General features: G+C 46.1%; 1 protein-coding gene across 1 annotated transcript in view; it reads left to right on the top strand.

The window, feature by feature from the left end:
- LOC115467293 (cytochrome b5 reductase 4-like) overlaps positions 1-26,499 on the top strand; it is a 178,570-nt gene that overhangs the window by 142,173 nt on the left and 9,898 nt on the right. The gene's annotated exons all lie outside the window — the stretch shown is intronic.

Genomic DNA, 26,499 nt, shown 5'->3' with positions numbered 1-26,499 from the left:
AAGGAATCCTGTTCAGAAGAAAAGGATTCTCAGGAGCTTAGCGGAGATTGGATAACAGAGCTGGTAGTGGGAGGCGGGGATAGTGTTGGGCAGATTTCTACAGTCTGTGCCAGAGCCGATGGTGGGAGGCGGGGATAGTGCTGGGCAGACTTGTACGGTCTGTGCCCTGAAAAAGACAGGTACAAATCAAGGTAAGGTATACACAAAAAAGTGGTACAGTGGGAGGCGGGGCTGGTGGTTGGGAGGTGGGGATAGTGCTGGGCAGACTTGTACGGTCTGTGCCCTGAAAAAGACAGGTACAAATCAAGGTAAGGTATACACAAAAAAGTGGCACATTTCTTGGGCAGACTGGATGGACCGTGCAGGTCTTTTCTGCCGTCATCTACTATGTTATAACAGTGCAGCATTCTACTGTCACTAGTTGCTGGAGCCAGCAGGGTTAATCCCTTAAGCAGAATGAAGCCACTGCCAACTTACTGAAGGACATTTTGTTTTCTGTGAATGTGATATAATGTGTTTGATTGCAGGGCATTGCTGCTTTAAAGAGACAGAAGGCTGGCAGCAATTAGCTGTCCACTGTTTTTAAAGGCTCACCGAGCAGGTGCCATCTGAGTACAAACCTTGAAGGAAGGAAAAAAAAAAAAGTTTATGCTGTGTTACTATGCAACATGGGAGCTCAAGAAAGAAAAGCCATTAAAGCAAGTGACCTGACAAGTCAGCAGGAAATCTTTTAGTCTTCTGACAGGTTCGGTGAAGGAGCCATTGGTAAAAATTGTAGATTGAGGCTAAAAAAGGAAGGAGTGGAGGAGTAGCCTAGTGGTTAGTGCGGTGGACTTTGATCCTGGGGAACTGAGTTCGATTCCCACTGCAGCTCCTTGTGACTCTGGGCAAGTCACTTAACCCTTCATTGCCCCTGGTACAAAGTAAGTACCTGAATATATGTAAACCGCTTTGAATGTAGTTGCAAAAACCTCAGAAAGGCAGTATGTCAAGTCCCAGTTCCCTTTTCCTATTTGAGATTCTACATGGAATGTTGAAACTATTTGTAGATTCTACATGGAATGTTGCTACTATTGGAGATTCTAGATGGAATGTTGCTACTATTTGAGATTCTACATGGAATGTTAATGTTGCTATTCCACTAACAACATTCCACGTAGAAGCCTGGCCTTGCAGATCAGCAACGCGGCCGCGCAGGCTTCTGTTTCTGTGAGTCTGACGTCCTGCAGGACGTCAGACTCACAGAAGCAGAAGCCTGCGCGAACGCATTGCTGAGCTGCAAGGCCAGGCTTCTACATGGAATGTTGCTAGTGGAGGAGTAGCCTAGTGGTTAGTGCAGTGGACTTCGATCCTGGGGAACCGAGTTTGATTCCCACTGCAGCTCCTTGTGACTCTGGGCAAGTCACTTAACCCTCCATTGCCCCTGGTACAAAATAAGTACCTGAATATATGTAAACCGCTTTGAATGTAGTTGCAAAAACCTCAGAAAGGCAATATATCAAGTCCCATTTCCCTTTTCCCTATTTGAGATTCTACATGGAATGTTGCTACTATTTGAGATTCTAGATGGAATGTTGCTACTATTGGAGATTCTGTTGCTACTATTTGAGATTCTACATGGAATGTTAATGTTGCTAGTCCACTAACAACATTCCACGTAGAAGCCTGGCCTTGCAGATCAGCAACGCGGCCGCGCAGGCTTCTGTTTCTGTGAGTCTGATGTCCTGCACGTACGTGCAGGATGTCAGACTCACAGAAGCAGAAGCCTGCGCGGACGCATTGCTGAGCTGCAAGGCCAGGCTTCTACATGGAATGTTGCTAGTGGAGGAGTAGCCTAGTGGTTAGTGCAGTGGACTTCGATCCTGGGGAACAGAGTTCGATTCCCACTGCAGCTCCTTGTGACTCTGGGCAAGTCACTTAACCCTCCATTGCCCCTGATACAAAATAAGTACCTGAATATACTACCACTTGCATGCATAAATGTACATTTATCAGCAGGGCGCCTGAACACTATTCTGAAACAGTACACATAAATGGCTGGAACACGGGTGGGGCTCATACTTAAGTGTGTCCCTGCAGTATTTAGTCATCCCCACAGTGGCGTAGCTAGACCTGACATTTTGGCTGGGCCCAGAGCTAATATTTATTTATTTTATGGCATTTGTATCCCACATTATCCCACCTCTTTGCAGGCTCAATGTGGCTTACATTTCGTCATGGATATTGGAAATAGCAGTGAATATACATTTGGTTTACAGAGGGTTTTGTGTTACGTGGTGGTGAAATACATGAGTGCGTTAGAGCAGAAATACATTATAAAACATTATAAGACAGTCTGGGAGTTTTAAGACTATACAGTTACACATGTTAAATTATACAGTTACACATGTTGATCTTTGTGATATATCTTGTCGAAGAGGTAGGTTTTCAATAGTTTGCGGAAATTGGTCAATTCATAGACCGTTTTCAGGTTGCGTGGCAGCGCGTTCCAGAGTTGCGTGCTTGTATAGGAAAAGATAGATGCATGCATTCATTTGTATTTCAGACCCTTGCATTTGGGAGGATGTAGATTAAGTAATGTGCGAGAGGATCTTTTTGCGTTCCTGGGTGGTAGATCTATTTGGTCTGACATATAGGCTGGGGTGTCACCATGGATGATTTTGTGGACCAGGGTGCAAAGTTTGAACGGGTGGGCACTATATATAAATATATATAGATATAGATATATATAGTGAAGTGCTTACCCCACCCAGAAATTGGGCTGGCAACTGCTTGGAACTCGTCTCGAAAAACTTTTCCCGCGTTTCCAGGGCCAGGCTCGCACTAGCTCAATGCTCAACCCTGTAAGCGACTGCGTGCCGTTATTGTTTAGCCTGCCCTGATGGCCGAGAGCGAGGCTGAGCTGAGGCTGAGCACGCCGCCGTACATGGCTATGTCATACCGCGTAGGATGGAACAACGAGCATCGCGACGCGACCTGCATTTCAGTGCCGCTGCCACTGCGTGCCGTGCCGACCCGAATCTGCCTCTCTGCAAGCCCGAAAGGTAGGTGGACTCTGGAGATCAGCTGAGCGGGTGCCGTCTGCCGTGCCGTGGTACGCTACGCGATGACTCATACAGTGGAAAAAGGCTGCTGCAGTGTGTGCGCTTGGGTGGGCGGGCCTGAGCCGAGATTGGATGGGCATGGGCCCACCCAGGCCCACCCGTAGCTTTGCCCCTGCATCCCCAGTTATTCTTTGTCTGTGGCTAGTGCGACTGGAGGCATGTAAATGTAATGTACACCAATATAAAATTACTCCAGTGTTCTATAATGAAATCTGGGTGTCTGGATGCTGTTACAGAGCAGGCATTGGGGGTGCTTAAATGGAGGCACTCAGAGAGTTACTCCAGTGTATGTTGGTGTGAGAAATGGTAAAGTAGGAAACAGGTTAGGAGAAGAAAAAAAATTGGTTAGTGTTTTGGATGGGAGGAGATATATAAAGGAAAATTGGTTGCTTTATCAGAGTAGGATGACGTGGTAGCCGTGTTAGTGCACGTTTAAAGATAATAAATAGAAATAAAACAAAACATAGAAAAGAAAATAAGATGATACCTTCTTTATTGGACTAAATACATTTTTGATGAGCTTTCAAAGGTAATTCCACCTCTTCAGATCACAAATAAAGCAAATGTTAATAAATAACAGTATATATAAGTTAAGCGAAGGGGGTGAGGTGGGTAAGGTGAGAGAAACAGGTAGAGCTGGGTGGGGTGATTGACAGGGAGAGATGCATGGTAGATAAGAGGGTGACAAAGCAGTAGAATTTTATGGTTTATAATGGACAAGAAAATAGAGACCTGCACGGGAACAGGGTTCCCTTGGGGACGGAAGCAGTTCCTGCTGGGTTCCAGTGGGGACGGAAGCAGTTCCTGCCGGGTTCCCGTGGGAACGGAAGCAGTTCCTGCCGGGTTCCCGTGGGGACGGAAGCAGTTCCTGCCGGGTTCCCGTGGGGACGGAAGCAGTTCCTGCCGGGTTCCCGTGGGGACGGAAGCAGTTCCTGCCGGGTTCCCATGGAAGTGTATGCTGCACTTGCACCAGTCTCTCACCTACTGAATGCCAAGTTCTTTGAGTGCTGACTCCTCCTCCTCCTCTTTGCTTTAACAGCACAGATGCGGAAAGTCTCCATTAAGGAGGTGGTAGAGGTACAAATGGTGATGAAATTCAAAAAGGTGTGGGATGAACACTGAGGGTCTCTAATTAGAAAATGGAAGTTAAATAAAAAATCTAAACTTAAATGGCGGCATTTGTGTGGATGTTCAAGTGACACTTAGATGGCGACTCCGGCTGTGATGAACTAGGGCCAGTACCGGGCAGACTTGTACGGTCTGTGTCTCATATATGGCAATCTGGTTTAGGATGGGCTGGAAAGGGCTTAGACAGCAACTTTAGTGGCTGGAACATGAGGACAGTGCTGGGTAGACTTTTACGGTCTGTGTCCCGCAAATGAGAAGATGAAATAGGCTGGAGTGGGCTTTGAGGGCAACTCCAGCTGTTGGAACATAAGGATAGGGCCAGGTGGACTTCTATGGTCTATGTCCCAGAAACGCCACTGAAAGTATATGATATCACATTCATTGTTGATTTAATCATGAATTGATAATGAATGTGACTATTGAGCAGACTGGATGGACCGTTCCAGTTTTTTCTGCTGTCATTTACTATGTTACCATTAATTCTCTCTGCTCCTGGGCTGATGCACAGACCTCTGCTCTGACCTAGGCATGAGCATCAGATGTCACCTGACCTACTGTTGCGTGCATGTGGCGTGCACGTGCCAGTGTATCAAAGAAGTCTTACATGTGCGCACCAGTGTGTTCCAACTTCTGTTCCTTACTTGCCTGAAGTGCTGCGGCTCGAACCCAGAGAGAGACTGAGAGAGCTGACAGGAATTTTTTTAATGTACCATTACATTTTTGCGGGGATGGGTGGGGACAGGTAAGATTTCTGTCCCCGTTCAACTCTCTACTAGAAAACCCAGATCTTTGTTAAGTCCTGTCTGGTGGGTGTCAAACTATTTAATCATTTTGACTTAAAAGATCTTATGTTCCTGGATTGTCTTAAAGTTTCATTTTAGTATTCTCACCATAAAATCATTGATACAGTGTTCTGGTTTTGTTTTTTTGTTACATTTGTACCCCGCGCTTTCCCACTCATGGCAGGCTCAATGCGGCTTACATGGGGCAATGGAGGGTTAAGTGACTTGCCCAGAGTCAGAAGGAGCTGCCTGTGCCTGAAGTGGGAATTGAACTCAGTTCCTCAGGACCACAGTCCACCACCCTAACCACTAGGCCACTCCTCCACTGTTGCTACTATTTGAGATTCTACATGGAATGTTGCTATTCCAACATTCCATGTAGAAGTCGGCCCTTGCAGATCACCAATGTGGCCACGCAGGCTTCTGCGAGTCTGACGTCCTGCACGTAAGTCACACTCACAGAAACAGAAGCCTGCGCAGCCTTCTACATGGAATGTTGCTAGTGGAATAGCAACATTCCCTGTAGAATCTCCAATAGTAGGAACATTCCATGTAGAATATCCGATAGTATCTATTTTATTTTTGTTACATTTGTACCCCGCGCTTTCCCACTCATGGCAGGCTCAATGCAGTTTACATGGGGCAATGGAGGGTTAAGTGACTTGCCCAGAGTCACAAGGAGCTTTCTGTGCTTGAAGTGGGAATCGAACTCAGTTCCTCAGGACCAAAGTCCACCACCCTAACCACTAGGCCACTCCTCCAAGTGCTGTCCCACACAGGTGACGTCCTGGTTGGCACTGGCATTTTTCACATGATGTCTCTCACCCATCTAGCTCCACCTGTTTCTCACCTTACCCACCCCATCCCCTTCTTGTGAAACTGTCATTGGAATGCTTGCTGCTTCACTTATATACTGTTATTTATCAACATTTGCTTATTTCTGATCTGAAGAAGAAGGGTTACCTTTGAAAGCTAATAAAAAAAAAAAACGTATTAAGTTAGTCCAATAAAAAAGGTATCATCTTATTTTCTTTTCTCTGTTTTGTTTTATTTCTATTTATTTCTTTATCACAAGTGTTCATAAGAGATGTTGAGGGTAGGCAAGTAAGGAGAAACTGCTTCCCTGATAGTGGTTATTTAGGAGTTCAGTGAATAAGGTGTTTGGAATTGTGCCAGTGCAGAAATAACCTTCAATTAAGGTTGTTGAGGAAACAGAATTGTGCTATAAGCATCAGTGACACAGATTCTATACATTATTTACTCAATCTGTGTATTGTGTGTGTGTGTGTGTGGTTTTGTTTGTTATTACAATTTCACTGAAGAGTAGTAGAAATGCTGTAGCTCTGTGTATATAGTCTTTTGTCTTTAAAGTTAACCAAAACCAGGTCTGACTCTGCCCTGGCCTCCAGGAATAAGATTTCACAAGGCTACAAGGTAAAACGTGGCCTACCTGCATTAAGCGTTTTCTGCTTGCACATCTGTGGTGAATGCATATGCTAGAGAGCTGCTCTTGTCTTCCCTGGGCCTCTCTGGTCTGCTAGAATCAGTGTAAAAACCACATTGCTGTCTCGTTAGGTTTTGTGTATCTGGGCCCCAGTTCCATATAGCAAACTAGAAAGGCTGTAGACTCAAGACCCATCTCATAATTTAGCTGTTTGATTCTTTATGGCAGGCCAGCCGCTTGAAATCTCATGGTCTGTTACCAGAGTAAAATGATAAACTAGCAAACAATACCAAAATTCTTCCACTGCCCACTATATACTGAGACGGGAAGGTTCCGTGGGATTTGAGAACAGTGGATGTGGTCCCTCTTCACAAAAGTGGTGATAGGGAAGAAGCTGGAAACTACAGGTCAGTAAGCCTCGCTTCAGTTATTGGAAAAGTAATGGAAGCGATGCTGAAGGAAAGAATAGTAAATTTCCTGGAAGCCAATAAGTTGCAAGGTAAATCATGCCAAATGAATGTCATTGAATTCTTTGGGTGACTGGAAAATTGAATCATGGACGTGCTATAGACGTAATCTACTTAGATTTCAGCAAAGCTTTTGACACAGTTCCCCACAGGAGGCTCTTGAATAAACTTGACAGATTGAAGATAGGACCTGACGTGGTGAACTGGATTAGGAACTGGTTGATGGACAGACGCCAGAGGGTGGTGGTTAATGGAATTCGCTCGGATGAGGGAAAGGTGAGTAGTGGAGTGCCTCAAGGATCGGTGCTGGGGCCGTGTTCAATATATTTGTGAGTGACATTGCCAAAAGGTTAGAAGGTAAAGTTTGCCCTTTTGTGGATGATACTAAGATTTGTAACAGAGTGGACACCCGGGAGGGAGTGGAAAACATGAAAAAAGATCTGCGGAAGCTAGAAGAATGGTCTAATGTTTGGCAATTAAAATTCAATGCGAAGAAATGCAAAGTGATGCACTTAGGGAGTAGAAATCCACAGGAGACGTATGTGTTAGGCGGTGAGAGTCTGATATGTACGGACGGGGGAGGGATCTCGGGGTGATAGTATCTGAGGATCTGAAGGCGACGAAACAGTGTGACAAGGCGGTGGCCCTAGCTAGAAGGTTGTTAGGCTGTATAGAGAGAGGTGTGACCAGCAGAAGAAAAGAGGTGTTGATGCCCCTGTACAAGTCGTTGGTGAGGCCCCACCTGGAGTATTGTGTTCAGTTTTGGAGGCCGTATCTTGCTAAGGATGTAAAAAGAATTGAAACGGTGCAAAGAAAAGCTATGAGAATGGTATGGGATTTGCATTACAAGACGTATGAGGAGAGACTTGCTGACCTGAACATGTATACCCTGGAGGAAAGGAGAAACAGGGGTGATATGATACAGACGTTCAAATATTTGAAAGGTATTAATCTGCAAACAAACCTTTTCCGTAGATGGGAAGGCGGTAGAACTAGAGGACATGCAATGAGATTGAAGGGGGGCAGACTCAAGAAAAAGATCAGGAAGTATTTTTTCACAGAGAGAGTGGTGGATACTTGGAATGCCCTGCCACGGGAGGTGGTGGAGATGAAAACGGTAACGGAATTGAAAAATGCGTGGGATAAACACAAAGGAATCTTGTTTAGAAGGAATGGTTCCGCAGAATCTTAGCAGAGATTGGGTGACGCCGCCGGTAATTGGGAAACAAAACAGGAGCTGGGCAGACTTCTACGGTCTATGCCCTGATCGTGACTGAATGGATCGGGATGGGCTGGAGTGTAAATTTTAAGGGGCTTCGACATTAGCTTCAGAACTTAGTACAAGAACAGTGCAGAGCAGACTTCTATGGTCTGTGCCCTGAGAAAGGCAAGGACAAATCAAACTAGGGTATACATATTGTAGAAAGGACCCTGATAGTCCTCAGTGCAGAGCCCTTTTCCTCTATTGTCTCACTTCCTTAGGAGTCTTTCCACTCACAACCCGGCTCCCTGGGGAGACAGACTGTTTCCAGCACCCTTTTAATTTACAGCAAGGCTTTTAAACACAGTCCACTTGCAGCAGGGCCTTTCCAAACCCGGCCCCCAAATGTAGCCTGGCTTTTCAAACACAGTCCCAAGAAAATAGCAAGGCTTTTAAACACAGTCCACTTGCAGCAGGGCCTTTCCAAACACAGCCCTAAAGGTAGCCTGGCTTTTCAAACACAGTCCCAAGAAAATAGCAAGGCTTTTAAACCCAGTCCACTTGCAGCAGGGCCTTTCCAAACACAGCCCCAAATGTAGCCTGGCTTTTCAAACACAGTCCCAAGAAAGTAGCAAGGCTTTTAAACACAGTCCACTTGCAGCAGGGCCTTTCCAAACCCAGCCCCAAATGTAGCCTGGCTTTTCAAACACAGTGCCAAGAAAATAGCAAGGCTTTTAAACACAGTCCACTTGCAGCAGGGCCTTTCCAAACACAGCCCTAAAGGTAGCCTGGCTTTTCAAACACAGTCCTAAGAAAATAGCAAGGCTTTTAAACACAGTCCACTTGCAGCAGGGCCTTTCCAAACACAGCCCTAAAGGTAGCCTGGCTTTTCAAACACAGTCCTAAGAAAATAGCAAGGCTTTTAAACACAGTCCACTTGCAGCAGGGCCTTTCCAAACACAGCCCCAAATGTAGCTTGGCTTTTCAAACACAGTGCCAAGAAAATAGCAAGGCTTTTAAACACAGTCCACTTGCAGCAGGGCCTTTCCAAACACAGCCCTAAAGGTAGCCTGGCTTTTCAAACACCGTCCTAAGAAAATAGCAAGGCTTTTCGCGGGCTCAAAGCCTCCGGGTCCCACCCTCTGGGTCAGCCTTTTCTCCTGACCTCCTCCCGCTTGACCCGGACAGCCCACTATACCTCCTGTTCTGACTGAGTCAGAGCCAACAGCTCCATCGGTTCCTCAGGTACCTCCTCTGGCTCCCCTTCTTCCATTGCCTCTGGCTCCACCTCTCCTCTCTCCTCTGGAGCCCAGTCCATTTTCTCCTCTCTCCCCTCCCCCTCCAGCTGAATCCCTTTTCCCTCATTAACCGGGTTCAGGCTTTGTTCTTTCCCCACCCCTTTTTTCCACCACCACCTTTTCCACCAAGGTAGAGCTTCAGCTTTCTCCCTTTTTGGTTGGCCCCCTTTTGGAGCCTCTGGGCGGTGCACCCTATTTCTCCCCCTTATCAGGTGCTCTCCTGGGGCTTTCTGGGACTTGTAGTGTTCTACTCTTATGTCCCTTTTTGGCAGGCTCGGAACCCCCACCGTGTCATCTTTCCCTTTTTGGTAGCTGGTGTTCCTCCCCAACCCCTTTCTTTCCCCAGATTCTTTACCATACTCCTTACATACCCCCCCCCCCCCTTAAGCTCTCACTCCCCCCCTGTTTTTCTTTTTCCTCTGTCTCGTCTCCTACCCGGGATAGGGCGTCCACATTCGCCAGACACCTCCCCGGACGATGCTCCACTGTGTACTGGAAGGGTTGCAAGGCTAAATACCAGCGCATCAGCCTTCCATTGTTGTTTTTCATTAAATTAAGCCATTTCAGTGGAGCATGATCCGTCACCAACTTAAAGGGGCGACCTTCCAGATAGACTGTACACTCCTGCACCGCCCATCTTATGGCTAGGCACTCCTTCTCTATGGTGGAATAATGGGTCTCATGTGGTAGGAGTTTTCGGCTCAGATACAGAACCGGGTGCTCTGCCTCTTCGTGTTCTTGAGATAGCACTGCCCCTAGCCCCCTACCTGAAGCATCGGTTTGCAGGATAAAAGGTTTTCTGAAATCTACTGCCCTCAACACCGGTTCCTGGCACAAGGCATTCTGCATCCGCTCTAGGGCCCGCAACTCCTCCTCCCCCCATCTCAGCTGATCGGGGTTCCTACCCTTCAACATATCTGTTAAGGGAGTAGCGATTTCGGAAAAGTGAGGGATGAATCGCCTGTAATAGCCCACCATACCTAGGAATCGTCGCAACTGTTTTTTCCGGTTAGGCCGAGGAAATTCTTGTATGCCTTGAACTTTGTTCAATAAAGGCCGCACCTCTCCTCGGCCTACGTTATAGCCTAAGTACTTGACCCTATATTGGGCAAAGCAGCACTTTTTAGGGTTAAGGGTAAGACCCGCCTCCCGTAAAGCTTGCAGCACTGCCCCTACCTGCTTCAAATGGGTGTCCCAGTCCTCACTGTGGATTACCACATCATTCATATACGCTGCCGCATAGGCTTGATGTGGTCTGAGGACTCGGTCAAGCAAGCGTTGGCAGCTGGCCGCAGCGGAATTGAGGCCAAAAGGCAGCCTTTTAAATTGGTATAAGCCCATGGGGGTACTAAAAGCGGTCTTCGCTTGGGCCTCGTGAGACAGGGGGATTTGCCAGTACCCTTTTGTTAAATCTAAAGCAGTCAAATACTGTGCAGCTCCCAACCTGTCCACTAGCTCTTCTATATACGGCATGGGATAAGCATCCGTTTGGGAGATCGTGTTAAGCCGTCTGAAATCAATACAAAATCTGCATTCGCCTTCAGGTTTAGGTACTAACACTACCGGGCTGGACCAAGGACTATGGGACTCCTCAATTACCCCAAAGTCTAACATTTCTTGTACTTGGGTAATGACTTCCCTCCTCTTCATCGGAGAGAGTCTATAAGGCCTTTGCCTTACGATCTTCCCCGGTTCGGTGATTATCTCGTGCTCTATTAAGTGGGTACTCCCCGGACAGGCCGTCAACACATCCTTAAAGCGCTCTAAGAGCCTTCCTATTTCCTTCCTTTTCTCCTGGGGCAACTGGGGATTAACTCCAGGCTCCCCGTGCTTAAAAATCTCCCTAATTTGAGGCCCTAACTCCTCACTCCCCTGTTCCTCCTCACAGGCCTGATACCCTACCCTAGCTACCCAGGGCTTCATTAGATTAACGTGAAATGTTTGTACTCTACCCCTCTCATTCGCCACCTCATAGGTGAGGGGACCGAGTCTCCTCCTTTCCACCCAAGGTCCTTTCCACCGGGCGGAGAATCTATGGGGATCCTCCGAAATTAATATCAAGACCTTATCCCCTGTGTCAAACTCCCTTCCCCGGGTCCCTTTGTCATAGTACCCCTTTTGTTGTTCTTGGCTATGTTCTAGTTGGTCTCGGGCATATTCTTGGATCCTGTCTATCCGGCCCCTTAGATCCTGTAAATACTCCACCACAGTTTTATCTGTCATTTTGGGTGGTACCCAGTGCTCCTGCACTATATCTAACATACCCCTGGGGCGCCTCCCAAACATTAATTCGAAGGGAGAAACCCCTAAGGAGGCTTGCACCTTTTCTCGGTAGGCGTACAACACGAATGGTAACAGCTGGTCCCACCCGGTCCTGTCCGCCCCCAAGGCTCTTTTCAGCATACCCTTTAATGTTCGGTTAAAACGTTCCACCATCCCATTTGTTTGGGGATGGTAAGCCGCCGTACGTATATGTTTTATTCCAAAGGCCTCCCATACCTGCCTCAAGGTCTGCGACATAAAATTGGACCCCCGGTCAGTCAATATTTCTTGGGGGAATCCTACCTCGCAAAAAATTTTTATAAGCTCCCTAGCGATATTCCTCGCTGAAATATTCCTTAAGGGCAAGGCCCATGGATACCGGGTGGCCATGTCCATCACTACTAACACGTAGAGGAACCCTCGCTGTGACCTTGTCACCGGCCCCACGATATCCATGGCCATTCTCCTCCCAGGTTGGTCTACCCTAGGCAGCGGCATTAAAGGGGCTTTTGGCGGGAATCTGTCCGACACCTTTTGACAGTTGGGACAGGATTTACAGTATCTTTCGACCTCCCCATAAATCCCTGGCCAATAAAATCGGGCCAATATTTGGTTTAGTGTAGCTTGGGAGCCCTTATGCCCTCCCAAGGGATGATCATGGGCCAACCTTACTACCAGAGAACGGAATGCCCGGGGTACCACTAGCTGTTTCCCTCCCCCCGTGTCCTCCCAGCTAGGCACCTTCCTATACAATATATTCCCGTCCACCATGAACCCGGAGGCTGCCTGGCCCTCCCCCTGGCGGGCCCTCTTCCACGCATACTCCAGAGTAGGGTCTGTGGCCTGCTCTCGGTGAAATTGGGGAAACTGTTCCCTCAATTCCTCCGGGACCACCGGCAGGTAGCTTTCCCTCTGTACCCTCTGAAGAGCCTCCCTTCTATCCTTCTGTTCCTTTCTTTTCACGGTCTTCCCTTTCCTTTCTCGGCCTGGATCCCCCAGGACCTCGCCTTGAAAAGGAAAAACATCCCCGAGGTCCTCTCCGCCCCTATCTGCCTCCCGGCTAGACTGAGCTCTGGTGGTAACCAACACTGTTTTCCCCCCCATACATTCCCTAAACTGGGGCCAATCCCTTCCTAAGATCATCTTTTGGGGTAATCTGGGCAGAATAGCCACCGCCAGCTTTACGTCCCCCAGGGGTCCCTGTAAGTTGACCCTGTGGAGGGCATAAGGCGTCTTAGCCCCATGAATACATTGTATGGCCACTCTTCCTTCATAGATCTCCCCCACCCGAGGTCTCCTCCTCCGTATCTGTTCCCAGAGCCCTCTAGAGATCATGGATTGATCTGCGCCTGAGTCTAGTATTGCCGTAACGGGTATCCCTTCTACCTTAACCTGAGTCAAGTACCGGGGCATACCCTCTTCTTCCAGATGCGAGATCCATCCCTCTCGCCACGGGCAATCTCTTTTTAAATGTCCAGCACTACCACACTTAAAACACACCCTGTTCCCAAAAGGGGCAGCCTTTTTACTCGGGCCTGCAACTACCTCGGACTTCCTACCCCAAGTCGGGGTCTCTGGCTTGCTGAGGGAGATTTTGGGGGGCCCCTCTTTCTCTATCACCCGGGCCTTTCCTCCTTCCAGCCCTGGGGTACCCCACTGCTGGGCCTCGAGGTAGCACTCTAATCCAGCCGTCACCCCCTCCACCGTCTTACATCCCCTCTTTATTAATTCAGCCCTAATTCCTTCGGGTAGCCCCTGAAGGAATTGCTCTACCACCAATTCCTGCAATACCTCTTGCATGCTATGTTGCTCGGGCTCCAGCCATTTTTTTACTAAATCCATAAGTTTATTTGCTACGGCCCTAGGGGGGGTACCCTTCTCCCATTTTGTGGCCCTAAACTTGCGACTGTAAGCTTGGGTACTGAGGCCATATCGGTCTTTAATAGCCTCTTTCAGTCTTGCATAATTGGCAGCATCTCCAGGAGATAAATCCCTAAAGGCTGCCAATGCCTCCCCTGACAAGGAAGGCACTAACCTCATAGCCCATTGCTCTCCTGGCCACCCCGCCGCCCCAGCCACCCTTTCAAATGCCGTTAAAAAATCGTCCACATTATCTTGTTCTGACAATTTTCCCCAGTTAAGTGAATGTAGGGATACAGGTCCTACCGCTCCTCCTGCTCCGATCCCTTGTCCATTAGTTCCTGCTCCCTCCTCCCGGGGAGTAGCCGCTCCTCTCTGAAAAAAATCCTGCAGCATGTGCAGTACGGGTTGCTGTTGATCGCGAGCGGCGGTCAGGGAGTCTTCGACTATTTTGGCGGTCAGCTCCTGTTGTTTTTGAAATTGCATAGTCATCCATCCGAAAATCTCCTTGGGGTCCATCTCGAGGCCGGCACTCCCCCGGAACTCCAGATGGGTCTGCGCCTTTTCCCCGCGCTGGCCCTCCCGAGGGGCTTCTCCCTCCGTCTGATCCCAGTCTCCTCGCTAGCGACAGGTCCTGCAGAAAGATCCCACCACTGCCACCATCTGTAGAAAGGACCCTGATAGTCCTCAGTGCAGAGCCCTTTTCCTCTATTGTCTCACTTCCTTAGGAGTCTTTCCACTCACAACCCGGCTCCCTGGGGAGACAGACTGTTTCCAGCACCCTTTTAATTTACAGCAAGGCTTTTAAACACAGTCCACTTGCAGCAGGGCCTTTCCAAACCCGGCCCCCAAATGTAGCCTGGCTTTTCAAACACAGTCCCAAGAAAATAGCAAGGCTTTTAAACACAGTCCACTTGCAGCAGGGCCTTTCCAAACACAGTCCTAAAGGTAGCCTGGCTTTTCAAACACAGTCCCAAGAAAATAGCAAGGCTTTTAAACCCAGTCCACTTGCAGCAGGGCCTTTCCAAACACAGCCCCAAATGTAGCCTGGCTTTTCAAACACAGTCCCAAGAAAGTAGCAAGGCTTTTAAACACAGTCCACTTGCAGCAGGGCCTTTCCAAACCCAGCCCCAAATGTAGCCTGGCTTTTCAAACACAGTGCCAAGAAAATAGCAAGGCTTTTAAACACAGTCCACTTGCAGCAGGGCCTTTCCAAACACAGCCCTAAAGGTAGCCTGGCTTTTCAAACACCGTCCTAAGAAAATAGCAAGGCTTTTCGCGGGCTCAAAGCCTCCGGGTCCCACCCTCTGGGTCAGCCTTTTCTCCTGACCTCCTCCCGCTTGACCCGGACAGCCCACTATACCTCCTGTTCTGACTGAGTCAGAGCCAACAGCTCCATCGGTTCCTCAGGTACCTCCTCTGGCTCCCCTTCTTCCATTGCCTCTGGCTCCACCTCTCCTCTCTCCTCTGGAGCCCAGTCCATTTTCTCCTCTCTCCCCTCCCCCTCCAGCTGAATCCCTTTTCCCTCATTAACCGGGTTTGGGCTTTGTTCTTTCCCCACCCCTTTTTTCCACCACCACCTTTTCCACCAAGGTAGAGCTTCAGCTTTCTCCCTTTTTGGTTGGCCCCCTTTTGGAGCCTCTGGGCGGTGCACCCTATTTCTCCCCCTTATCAGGTGCTCTCCTGGGGCTTTCTGGGACTTGTAGTGTTCTACTCTTATGTCCCTTTTTGGCAGGCTCGGAACCCCCACCGTGTCATCTTTCCCTTTTTGGTAGCTGGTGTTCCTCCCCAACCCCTTTCTTTCCCCAGATTCTTTACCATACTCCTTACAATATAAAGTATCTTGTTGGGCAGACTGGATGGACTGTACAGGTCTATCTGCCATCATTTACTATGTTACTATGTAAGTCAGTCTTCTGTAACAGCTTTAAGCATAAATATGCACCATCTGCTGGCCAAATAGGAGAAATACACTTCATACATAATGCAGGAAAATATCCAATACATTTTACAGGCTTAAAACACTGTTTCTTCACAAGGACCTTGCAAGACTGGGAGACTAGGCATCTAAATGGCAGATGACATTTATTGTGAGCAAGTGCAAAGTGATGCATGTGGGAATGATGAACTCGAACTATAGGTACGTAATGCAAGGTTCCACATTAGGAGTCACCGACTAGGAAAGAGATCTAGGTGTCGTCATTGATGATATGTTGAAACCCTCTGCTAATGTGCAGCGGCAGCTAAGAAAGCAAATAGAATTATTATTATTATTAGGAAAGGAATGGAAAATGAAAATGAAGGCATTATAATGCCTTTGTATTGCTCCATGGTGCGACTGCATCTCGAATATTGTGTGCAATTCTGGTCACTGCATCTCAAAAAAGATATAGTAGAATTAGAAAAGTACAGAAAAGGGTGACAAAAATTATAAGGGGATGGGACGACTTCCCTATGTGAAAAGGCAAAAGTGGCTAGGGCTCTTCAGTGTGGAGAAGACAGCTGAGGGGGAGATATGATTGAGGTCTAAAAAAATGAGTGGAATGGAACGGATAGACGTGAATCGCTTGTTCACGCTTTCCAAAAATACTATGACTAGAGGGCATGCAATGAAGCTACAAAGTAGTAAATTTAAAATAAATCAGAGGAAATATTTCTTCACTCAATGTGTAATTAAACTCTGGAATTTGTTGCCAGAGAATGTAGTAAAAGCAGTTAGCTTAGCAGGTTTTAAAAAAAGTTTGGCTAGCTTCCTAAAAGAAAAGTCCATAAGCCATTATTAAAATTACTTGGGGAAAATCCACTGCTTATTTGTAGGATAAGCACCATAAAATGAATTCTACTGTTTTGGGATCTTGCCAGGTACCTGTGACCTGGATTGGGCTTGATGGACCTTTGGTCTGTCCTAGTATGGCAATACTTCTGTAATTATATACAATATTTATTTATTTTTATTCGTTCTTGTATCCCACATTATCCAAAAACAAGCTTTGGTTCACTGTGGTTTACAATTATCAGAAGGTGTTACATTCTTTTGTAATTGACATTATATTGCAATCAGTGTTTGACATTTGTATCATAAGTTATTAGCCATACAGTTTCTTGAAGAGATACGTTTTTAGACCTTTCCTGAACATTAGATACTCATTAATGTTTCTTATTCTATTTGCAGCCAGTGCTCAGCTTTCAGAAGAGGAGTAACTTGGTCAAATCTTCTCTTACTAGTATTTTAATAGTGCTTTTGTTTTGGATTTAAGCTGCAGCCTATTTTCTCACAAGCAACGAAAGACAGTCGTTAATTTGGAATTAAGTAGTGTGAAATTGTGAAATTTGTGGGGATCAAAAATAGCCAGAATCTATATATTCTCTGCATAAGTATAGTGTTAATTCCAGTTGCCAAGGTTACTATAAAGATGTTTTAAAACGAGGCCTATGAGGGAACCTTGAGGTACTCCACAGTGTTGACTGAAAGTGTCCAACACAGTGTCCTACCAGATGACCCTATGCATTCTCCTTATGAGGTATGAATTAAACCACTGCCTCACCTTGATAGCGGGGATGGGACGACTTCCCTATGAAGAAAGATTAAGGAGGTTTGGGCTATTCAGCTTGGAGAAGAGACGGCTGAGGGGAGACATGATAGAGGTATATAAAATAATGAGTGGAGTGGAACAGGTGGATGTGAAGTGTCTGTTCACGCTTTACAAAAATACTAGGACTAGGGGGCATGCGATGAAACTACAGTGTAGTAAATTTAAAACAAATCGGAGAAAGATTTTCTTCACCCAACGTATAATTAAACTCTGGAATTCGTTGCCGGAGGAAGTGGTGAAGGCGGTTAGCTTAGCAGAGTTTAAAAAGGGGTTGGACGGTTTCCTAAAGGACAAGTCCATAAACCGCTACTAAATGGACTGGGGAAAAAAATCCACAATTCGAGGAATAACATGTATAGAACGTTTGTACGTTTGGGAAGCTTGCCAGGTGCCCTTGGCCTGGATTGGCCGCTGTCGTGGACAGGATGCTGGGCTCGATGGACCCTTGGTCTTTTCCCAGTATGGCATTACTTATGTACTTATGAATAGCCTAATGGTTTGTGCAGCGGGCTTTGATCCTGGCAACCAGGGTTCAGTTCAATGAAATTACAGAACATGTAGACAAACATGGTTTAATGGGACAGAGTCAGCGTGCGTTCAGCCGAGGGAAGTCTTGCCTCACCAATTTGCTTCATTTCTTTGAAGGTGTGAATAAACATGTGGATAAAGGTGAGCTGGTTGATGTAGTGTATCTAGATTTTCAGAAAGCTTTTGATAAACTTCTTCATGAGAGACTACTGAGAAAATTAGAGAGTCATGGGATAGGAGGCAAGGTTCTGGTGTGAATTAGGAATTGGTTATTGGATAGAAAACAGAGGGCAGGGTTAAATGGTCATTTCTTTAAATGGAGGAGGGCGAAGAGTGGAGCGCTATTTATCATATTTATAAATGATATGGAAAGCAGAATGACGAGTTCTGATTTGCAGATGATACAAAACTATTCAAGGTTGTTAAAAACATGTGCGGACTGTGAAAAATTGCAGGAAGATCTTAGGAAATTGGAAGACTGGGCATCCAAATGGAAGATGAAATTTAATGTGGACAAGTGCAAGGTGATGCACATTGGAAAGAATAATCCAAATCAGTTAGTTACCTGATGCTAGTTTCCACCTTGGGGGTCAGCACTCAAGAAAAAGATCTGGGTGTCGTTACAGGTGTTACGCTGAAATCTTCTGCTCAGTGTGTGACTGTGGCCAAAAAAGCAAACAGGATGCTAGAAATTATTAGGAAAGGGGTGGTGAATAAGACCGAAAATACTGTAATGCCTTTGTATTGCTCCATGGTGCATCCGGACCTTGAGTATTGCTTTCAGTTCTGGTCGCCGCATCTCAAAAAAGATATAGCGGAATTAGAACAGGTTCAAAGAAGAGCGACTAAAATGATAAAGGGGATGGAACTCCTCTCATATGAGGAAAGGCTAAAGAGGTTAGGGCTCTTCAGCTTGGAAAAGAGACAGATGAGGGGAGATATGGTTGAGGTCTACAAAATCCTGAGTGGTGTAGAAGTAAATCGATTTTTTTTTTACTGATTCCAAAAGTACAAAGACTAGGGGACATGTGAGTAAGTTACATGGCAGTACTTTTAAAACAAATAGGAGGAAATATTTTTTCACTTAACGAATAGTTAAGCTCTTTAACTCTTTGCCGGAGGATGTCTTAACCGGTTAGTGTATCTGGGTTTAAAAAAGATTGGGACAAATTCCTGGAGGAAAAGTCCATAGTCTGCTATTCAGACAGACATGAGAAGCAACTGCATGCCCTGGGATTTGTAGTATGGAGTGTTACCACGATTTGGGTTTCTGCCAGGTACTTGTGAGGCCTTTAGGGACGGAGAAAGTACCTGCATATAATGTGCACTGCAAAGGTGAAATTGGTAGCCTAGTGGTTAAAGCCACCTCCCCACTCCCCCCGTTTTCTATTTCTGTTGATGGCTCTCTCATTCTCCCTGTCTCCTCAGCTCGAAACCTTGGGGTCATCTTTGACTCTTCTCTCTCCTTCTCTGCTCATATCCAGCAGATTGCCAAGACCTGTCGTTTCTTTCTTTACAACATCCGTAAAATCCGCCCCTTTCTTTCCGAGCACTCTACCAAAACCCTCATCCACACCCTTGTCACCTCTCGTTTAGACTACTGCAATCTGCTTCTTGCTGGCCTCCCACTTAGTCACCTCTCCCCTCTCCAGTCGGTTCAAAACTCTGCTGCCCGTCTCGTCTTCTGCCAGGGTCGCTTTACTCATACTACCCCTCTCCTCAAGTCCCTTCACTGGCTCCCTATCCGTTTTCGCATCCTGTTCAAACTTCTTCTACTAACCTATAAATGTACTCACTCTGCTGCTCCCCAGTATCTCTCCACACTCGTCCTTCCCTTCACTCCTTCCCGTGCACTCCGCTCCATGGATAAATCCTTCTTATCTGTTCCCTTCTCCACCACTGCCAACTCCAGACTTCGCGCCTTCTGTCTCGCTGCACCCTACGCCTGGAATAAACTTCCTGAGCCCCTACGTCTTGCCCCATCCTTGGCCACCTTTAAATCTAGACTGAAAGCCCACCTCTTTAACATTGCTTTTGACTCGTAACCACTCGCCTCCACCTACCCTCTTCTCTTCCTTCCCGTTCACATTAATTGATTTGATTTGCTTACTTTATTTATTTTTTGTCTATTAGATTGTAAGCTCTTTGAGCAGGGACTGTCTTTCTTCTATGTTTGTGCAGCGCTGCGTACGCCTTGTAGCGCTATAGAAATGCTAAATAGTAGTAGTAGTAGAGCACCAGTCTTGACATTCAGAGGTGGCCGGTTCAAATCCCACTGCTGCTCCTTGTCATCTTGGGCAAGTCAGTTAACCCTCCATTGCCTCAGGTACAAAATTAGATTGTGAGCCCTCCAGGGACAGAGAAATGTTCAGTGTACCTGAATAGAACTCACTGAGCTACTTCTGATAAAAGGTGTGAGAAAAATATAATTAACTAATAGTTGTATTATTACCTCCCATTTCTGAACCCTTATCAAAAGATGATGGTCCACCAAACTGAAGGCAACACACAGATCTAAAGATCAAAGCACAGTTTTATTCTGATCTATGGCCCCTTCAGTGGTTGGCAACATATTGCTAATTCTTTACTATAATCCATATGAAAATCTGTGATTTGGATCTACTACAATAAGAAAGTTTTCTATAAACAATACCTTAACAGCAGTGTGTACATATACAATAGAGTATATTAATACTAGCCGTTAAGCCCGTAAAAACGGGTGAGTATTGCAGCCCTCCTCACTCCCCTGGCCTCACCCCGTCCACCGATCCTCACCCCCCCCATATCCAGCGACCCTCCTCTTTCCCTTGGCCTCCCCCCCTCCCCCCAATTTCAGCAACCATGGCCTCTCCCCCCTGCCCTCCCCCCCATGTCCAGCTACCCTCATCGCCGCCGCTCCCTCCCCCCTCCGTGCCGGGCCCCCTGCAGTGACCTGACAGCGCCTCTCACCTCCGTGTGAAAGCGCTACAGGCAGCAGCAGATCGCTCTGCTGCTGCCTGCAGCGCTTCCACATGGAGGTGAGAGGCGTTGTCAGGTCAGTGCAGGGGGTCCGATAACGGAGGGGGGAGGGTGGAGGTTGTTTCGCGTGATGTTCCTTTCCAGGCGGCAGCGGCGGCGTCCGACAATTCAACTCCGTTTCCCTCTCTCTTCCGCCCTCTGACGTCATGACGTCTTGACGCGAGGGCGGGGCAGAGAGGGAAGTCTGTTCTGCACGTTTGCAAGTGAGTACGGTCACTTGCCGTTTATATGTTTGATTTATAAGTGAAAGTAGTTTCTCTGATAATCCAAGCTGTGGTGAACCACCCTCTCGGTTCCACAGGCTATACAAACTTCAGTGAACAAGCCCAGGAAGGGCCTTCATTCAAAAATCCAGATACATCCTCAAATAAACCAGTGGCTGTATTTAGTAAAGTACTTCTATAACTATTAATGCAAATATTTATTTCTTCTCTGTATTTATTTGATCTCAATAAAAAAATGAAAACTAGGAGGAAAAGACCTACTTTAGACCTTAAACCATATTTCTGGAACAAAATATTTCCTGTGTGTGTGGTCGGTTGAACAAGTCATCATTGGTCTAAAAACCTCCTTTCCACCATTGTTGAACAAACCAAAAAATAAGCATTTTTATTTAACAATAATTATATCATTCAACAACTGTATATGGTGAAGTATTACTTAGCTTGAAATGATCGTCAACTGCTGTCTTATGTCTAAACGATGTAGAAACTGTAGACTCTTAGGTAGAGGTCCCTATGGGGACCCGTTTCACTGTAGCTTCATCCGGAGACCTCCCCTTTTATAATAACGATCTAAAATTCAAAGAATACTTTCATATAAAAAGAAAGTTAAGCAAAACAGAGAAAATGAACTTGCTCTAAAGAGAAAACATGCGCCTCTTATGCCTCGTACTATGTACCTCGTGTAGCCCCGGTGTCGACTGCCACCCAAGCTGGCACCCCCTCGACGTCGGTGGAGGAAGCTTCGCCAGAGTCGAGGTAGGAACAGACTCCTCAACACCCCTCTCAAGGACATAGCTACTCAAGAGTTGAGGCAGGCTCGGTCTCAGTCCTCCCACGAGGAGTTTCTGACCGACGTCAATGAGGAACACTCATGGGAGTCAGAGGAGGATCCACAGTACTTCTCCTTAGATGAGTCCTATGATATCCCCTCAGAACCCTCCTCTCCACTTGAAAGGAGAAATTCTCTGCTGGAGAGCCTTTCATTCTTTTCTTTTATGTGGAAGTAGAGGATGAGTACAGGGCTAAGATGCTTGAGGTCCTGTACTACATGTCTCCTCCTATTGAGGATGTGATTGTCACTCTCCACGAGGTACCCCAGGAAGTCCTCAGTTGGGACTGGGAGTCCCCTCTGTTGCTCCCTGTCATGCCCAAGAAGTTTGACACCCAGTACCAGATCACTTCGTTTTGAATGGCCTCTGTTGCTTCACAACTCCATGGTGGTGGAGTCCACTCTCAAGACAACCAGAATTTCTAGAGACTGTTCCTCGGCGCCCCCAGGAAGAGAAGCTAGGACCTTGGACTCTTTTGGGAGGAAGTTGTTCCAGGCAATGCTCATGTCCCGTATACAATCATACCAGCATCTATTTGTGTGACTCGGTGCACAAGTTGATGGACTTGGCAGACTCTCGCCCACTGGAGCAGGCCAAGTCAGTGCACCAGTTGACCAAGCAGCAGAAGGTGTGTCAAATTGTTGGCCAGGGGCGCCTATGACACTTTCAATGTGGCTTCTAGGATCTCTGCTCAAAGTATAGCAATGCGCCGACTCTCATGGCTGCGTGTTTCTGACTTGGAGTAGTCAGTTCAGCAGAGGTTGGCAGATGCCCCATGCCAGGTGGATAATCTTTTTGGAGAGAATCTAGCTCTGAATTATCTTCTTACCTATATAATATTATAATTACATTGCATATCTTTGTTTTATTTATCAATAATTCAAAACCATAATCGGTTGGGCCGCTGGATGACAGAGGGGTAAAAGGGGTGATCAAGGAAGATAAAGATGTAGCGGAGAGATTGAATGAATTCTTTGTTTCGGTCTTCACTGAGGAAGATTTGGGTGGGATACCGGTGTTGGAAATGGTATTTCAAGCGGACGAGTCGAAGAAACTTACTGACTTCACAGTAAACCTGGAGGACGTAATGGGGCAGTTCAACAAACTGAAGAGTAGCAAATCTCCAGGACCAGATGGTATTCATCCTAGAGTACTGATAGAACTGAAAAATGAGCTTGTGGAGCTACTGTTAGTGATATGCAATTTATCTTTAAAATCGAGCGTGGTACCGGAAGATTGGAGGGTGGCCAATGTAACGCCGATTTTTAAAAAAGGCTCCAGGGGAGATCCGGGAAATTATAGACCGGTGAGTCTGACGTCGGTGCCGGGGAAAATGGTAGAGGCTATTATCAAAAATAAAATTACAGAGCACATCCAAGGACATGGATTACTGAGACTGAGTCAGCACGACTTTTGTGTGGGGAAATCTTGCCTGACCAATTTACTTCAATTCTTTGAAGGAGTAAACAAACATGTGGACAAAGGGGAGCCGGTTGATATCGTGTATCTGGATTTTCAAAAGGCGTTTGACAAGGTACTTCATGAAAGGCCACAGAGGAAATTGGAGGGTCATGGGATAGGAGGAAATGTCCTATTATGGATTAAAAACTGGTTGAAGGATAGGAAACAGAGAGTGGGGTTAAATGGGCAGTATTCACAATGGAGAAGGGTAGTTAGTGGGGTTCCTCAGGGGTCTGTGCTAGGACCGCTGCTTTTTAATATATTTATAAATGATTTAGAGATGAGAGTAACTAGCGAGGTAATTAAATTTGCTGATGACACAAAGTTATTCAAAGTTGTTAACTCGCAACAGAATTGTGAAAAATTACAGAAGGACCTTACGAGACTGGGAGACTGGGCGGCTAAATGGCAGATGACGTTTAATGTGAGCAAGTGCAAGGTGATGCATGTGGGAAAAAAGAACCCGAATTATAGCTACGTCATGCAAGGTTCCACGTTAGGAGTTATGGACCAAGAAAGGGATCTGGGTGTCGTCGTCGATAATACACTGAAACCTTCTGCTCAGTGTGCTGCTGCAGCTAGGAAAGCAAATAGAATGTTGGGTATTATTAGGAAAGGTATGGAAAACAGGTGTGAGGATGTTATAATGCCGTTGTATCGCTCCATGGTGCGACCGCACCTTGAGTATTGTGTTCAGTTCTGGTCGCCGCATCTCAAGAAATCATTTATAAATATATTAAAAAGCAGGCTTAATGTGTCTTACATAATACCGTGAAGGCATTCCCCAAATCCTGTACGGGATAGGTACAAAATGTTGTATTGGGATAGGGAAGATAAGATTCAATCAAGTTGGGTTGAGGTAAAAGAGTTCATCAATGTCCAATACGATCTTTAGTAGTGAAGTGTTGCAGGGTTGTCATTTAAGTTGGGTCATTCGGATATGCCCTTCTGAATAGGTGAGTCTTTAAGGACTTTCTGAATTTTAGGTAATCATAAGTTGTTTTCACCACTTGTGGCAATGCGGAACCTATGTAACAGAAGTTGGACGCGTGGGTTGTCTTGTATTTTAGTCCTTTGCAATTTGGGTAATGGAGATTCAGGTAAGACCGTGATGAACTGGTACTATTTCTGATTGGGAGATTGACTAGGTCAATCGTGTAATCTGGGACTACTCCATAGATAATCTTATGGACTAAGGTGCAGATTTTGAAAGAGATGCGTTTTTTTGATAGGAAGCCAGTGCAATTGTTCACGGAGTGGTGTGGCATTTTGGAATCGTGTCTTACCAAAAATCAATCTGGCTGCTGTGTTTTGTGCCGTTTGGAGTTTCCTTGTGAGTTGTTCCTTACATCCTTCATAGATTCCATTACAGTAATCAACGTGGCTTAATACCATTGATTGAATTAGATTGCGGAAAACATCTCTTGGGAAGAAAGGTTTTAAACACTTGAGTTTCCACATTGAATGAAACATTTTCTTTACGGTGGAGTTGACTTGGGACTCAAGTGTAAGATTTCTATCAATAATGACACCTAGTATTTTGAGACAATCCGAGATGGGAATGGAATGCTCTGGATAAGGTTGTGGGTTTGTAATTGTTGTACTGGGATGAGAGGATAAGGCAATATTGGGGGTAATTGAAATAAAGTATAATTGTACAAAATGTAATGGTAGTGATAGAGGTTTGTTTTTTTTAACCAGTGATAGAAATATAGCCAGATTGTATTGTGGTTTGGAACAGCTGACTTTTTCTTGCTGAGGTTTTTCTACAATACTTTGTGTATTGTTTTAATTTGTAGTATCGGTGCTTCCATTTCATTCTTACTTGGAGCAAATTTTCTTTGATTTTCAGTAACTTAAATATCCTATCATCATGTTGCCCAAATGTCTTTCTAATTTCTGTTAGCATTTCGTTGTCTCTTTATCCTAGCCATATGGATGCTGTAGTCTTCTCAGTCTCTTGTCTTGTCCTCCCTCTGTCCATGTGCAGCATTTCCCCTCTCAAAGGGTCATGGTACAACCAAAGCAGTTTTACATTTATTGCATATAGGTACTTTCTCTGTCCATGGGGCAACGGGAGGGTTTAGCTTCCCGGTTTCTCAGCCCACTGCACTAACCATTAGGCTACTCCCCCAGTCCATCTCTCTTCCTGTCCTCTCCATCCATTTCCTGCATATCCCAATTTTCCCACCATGTTCACAATCCCCCCTGCCTTTCCCCTTTCTCTGTCATCCATTCTCTTTCTGTCCCGCATCTTTCTCATGCATTATATTTTAGAATGAGTTTTAGTGGGAATTTAGCTGCTAGCTTTCTTGAATTTTCTGATACTTGAGTGGGGAGTGGACAGTCCATTGTTTTTGGACTAGATTTACTGAAATGCACTACCAGTTTAGCACACACTAACACTATTAATGAACATTACCAGTAAATAGGTCCCATTTCTTAAAATGAGACATATGGTAAATAACGCATGTTATATTTTTATATATATATTTTTTTTATTTGTACCCCGCGCTTTCCCACTCATGGCAGGCTCAATGCGGCTTACATGGGGCAATGGAGGGTTAAGTAAATTGCCCAGAGTCACAAGGAGCTGCCTGTGCCTGAAGTGGGAATCGAACTCAGTTCCCCAGGACCAAAGTCCACCACCCTAACCACTAGGCCACTCCTCCACTGTTGCTACTATTTGAGATTCTACATGGAATGTTGCTATTCCACTAGCAACATTCCATGTAGAAGTCGGACCTTGCAGATCACCAATGTGGCCGCCTAGGCTTCTGCTTCTGTGAGTCTGACGTCCTGCACATACGTGCAGGACGTCAGACTCACAGAAACAGAAGCCTGCACAGCCTTCTACATGGAATGTTGCTAGTGGAATAGCAACATTCCATGTAGAATCTCCAATAGTAGCAACATTCCATGTAGAATCTCCAATAGTATCTATTTTATTTTTGTTACATTTGTACCCTGCACTTTCCCACTCATGGCAGGCTCAATGCGGCTTACATGGGGCAATGGAGGGTTAATGGAGGGTTAAGTGACTTGCCCAGAGTCACAAGGAGCTGCCTGTGCCTGAAGTGGGAAGTGAACTCAGTTCCTCAGGACCAAAGTCCACCACCCTAACCACTAGGCCACTCCTCCACTGTTGCTACTATTTGAGATTCTACATGGAATGTTGCTATTCCACTAGCAACATTCCATGTAGAAGTCGGACCTTGCAGATCACCAATGTGGCCGCGCAGGCTTCTGCTTCTGTGAGTCTGACGTCCTGCACGTACTCAGACTCACAGAAACAGAAG

This window comes from Microcaecilia unicolor, chromosome 3 (assembly GCF_901765095.1).
Source record: "Microcaecilia unicolor chromosome 3, aMicUni1.1, whole genome shotgun sequence".
Lineage (NCBI taxonomy): Eukaryota > Metazoa > Chordata > Amphibia > Gymnophiona > Siphonopidae > Microcaecilia > Microcaecilia unicolor.
Note: the sequence above shows the minus strand (reverse complement) of the source record. Positions and strands in the feature narration are given on the sequence as shown.